The following is a 2,844-nucleotide window of genomic DNA, read 5'->3' on the forward strand; positions in this document are numbered from 1 at the left end:
GTTCCCATCCCCACATGCCCCTACTTCACCAGCAATATCTATTTTATTTTCCCTTTCCAGGTAGGTACATACATCCCCTGCCTAAGCCCTCCTTGTTATGTAATCTCTCTGGGTCTGTGGATTGTAGAATGTCTATTTTCACAGCTGCTATCCCCTGACAAGTGAGTACTTACCATGTTCATCTTTCCCGGTCTGAGTTCCCTCTCTCAAGATGATTTCTCTAGTTCCACTCATTTACCTGAAAATTCATAACACTCCATTGTGTAGATGTACCCCATTTTCTTTATCCATTCTTCTGTTGAAGGACGTCTAGGTTGTTTCCAGTTTCTGGCTATTATGAATCAGGGGCTCACTGAGACTGAACTGACCATCATGGAGCCTGCATAAGTCTCACCTAGGTCCTCTGCGTACATGTCATAGTTGTGTAGCTTGGTGTTTTATGGCATTCCCAACAAAGGAAGCATGGATGTTCTGAAGTTTTTGCCTGCTTTGGGGACCTTTTTCCTCCTATTGGGTTGCCTCATTCAGCCATAATATGAAGGGAGGTGCTTAATCTTATTACAACTGGATGTGCTATGTTTGGTTGATATCTCTGGGAGGTGTGCCCTTTTCTGAAAGGAAAGAGAAGGAGTGGATCTGGGGCAGAGGTAGGGAGGGATTAGGAGAGGAAACTGAAGTCAGGATGTAATATGTGAGAAAACGAATTAATAAAAAAAAACTAAAAAATAAATATTGGAGTATTAACACTAATTTAACACAAACTGATTTGTAAATAAATAATACGTGATAGAGTTTACACAGTGATAGATTTCATCTAGTGAATTTATTTGTTATTGTCTTTTTAGTTGAATAATTTATTTATCTGTTTCACCGTAGGTATTTTCATCCCACTGTAAATCATTTTCTTTGCTGCCTCTGCTTTCTTTGTGTTCTCTGAACATGTTTCATACAGCTGTTCGGATGTTATCTAATACATCTGCAATCGGAGTTTTGTGTTTGGGGGATGGATTCTGTTGATGTATTTTTGCATTTTTCCCCCTTTGGGCCATACTTTCCAGTGTATTTGTGTGCCTTTGTGAGTTTGTTTCTAGTTGTTAAGATCCATCATTTGAATCTAATAATGTGTGAGCTCCAGAAATCAGTTCTCTCTCTCCCAACAGTTTCTGGGTTTTATTTTCTTGTTGTTATAGGCACCTCCACAAGGAAGAGTGTGAGGTGTGAACCACCTAAAGTCATTGAGTCTGAGCCTGTGTTTTCCTTGGCATAAGTATTCATGTTCTACACCTCTCCTCTCCCTGCCCTATACTTGAATGTCTTAGTCTTTAATGACTGAGCCTGGACCATAAAATGGGGGGAAGGAGCCAGTGATAATTTCTTAAATCTCCAGCAAGCTACCTCAGCCAGATGGGGAGAGACTTGAAACAATGAGAGTGGTTCCAGCCAAATGGTTAATGATCTTAAAAGTCACTATGAAAAACAGGGTCAATTGAAAAAATTTGGTACTCAGAAAGGTCAGAAGAAGGCATCAGACACCCTGGTACTGGAGTTACGGGTGGCTGTAAGCTGTTCTATGTGCTTACAGTCAACCCCAGGTGCTAGAGAAGAGAAGTCGGTGTTTGTAACCTCCAAGGTACCTCTCTAAGACAGAGCAGGAGAGAATTTTATTCACCCTGCTCCTTCAACCCATGTATAGATACTTCTGGAAAATGTATGTAGCCACTTATCTTGGGGTAAAAACAGATGGGTGGGTAGTTTCTACTTCATTCGTTTTTAAAATGGAATTAAAACTGAGGAAAGACAATAGCAAGGAACTATCTCAGCCTTTCCCTGGATGTTGTGCTCAAGGATGACATATTCCACAACAATTTTATTGGGAAAATTCTGCAAGTACAATTGTTGTCTAGGTCCTTAGTAGTGACTTCATGGGGTGGCTCTTTGTCATTTTCCTCTAAGTGGTTTTATTTCCAAAATCAAGTGTGATACAAGGTCATTCATCAAGGAAAAGACAAACTAGCTACAGAAAATGAAGTCGTTGGGGAAAACGTAGCTCTCATTGGTGGTGAAGCTAAGGGCATAAAACACTGACCTCATTCTTAACTCTTAGAGTCATCAAGGAAGACTATGGTTCTGTGACAACCTCTGTAGATGTCTATGGCTGCACCTTTGACAGCATCCTCTTGTTACACATAATCCTCATGCCTCTCCTACATATGCAATTTCCCAAAGGGACCTCCTCTCTTCCCCTCTTCCCACATTCTGAAGTCTTGACTCAGAAGTTATTTTCTGGACTCCCTCATGACCATATTTATATCCTCCATATAAAATATATTATGGTTTGCCCTTTAATGAGACATTTCTTCTTGTGTCTTAGCCACTTAGCTAAATTTTAAGTGCTCCAGGGCAAGAGCCATGCTCTATCTGTGACTATCTTGGGATAGTCTTTCCGACAATAGAAGCAGGAAAAATAAAGAATCTAATCTCTCAAATAGAGGAAATGGGTAGTAAAAGCTCAGTAAATGTCTACTGGATGCCATCAGTGACTAAATCTGTTAGCATATCATTCTAGAGCTACCATTATGCTCATATATCTAAGACCCAGTATTCATGTATTCCAGAAAATCTGTTCTTCCCTTACTATGAGGTTAAAGTCCAACGACAGTGCTGATCTTCTTTGGATATTTATCTGACAGTGAAACATATGTTATATATTATACATCATTATTAATGTAGAAATATAACTATTAAGTACAAGAATAATATAAGCCCTGCATAATGCTTGCTCTATGAAGACACTTTTCTAGGTTCTTGTCATGTTTTAATGCATTAAATCACAAAGACACTGAA

Source organism: Rattus norvegicus, chromosome 4 (assembly GCF_036323735.1).
Source record: "Rattus norvegicus strain BN/NHsdMcwi chromosome 4, GRCr8, whole genome shotgun sequence".
Taxonomy (NCBI): Eukaryota; Metazoa; Chordata; class Mammalia; order Rodentia; family Muridae; genus Rattus; species Rattus norvegicus.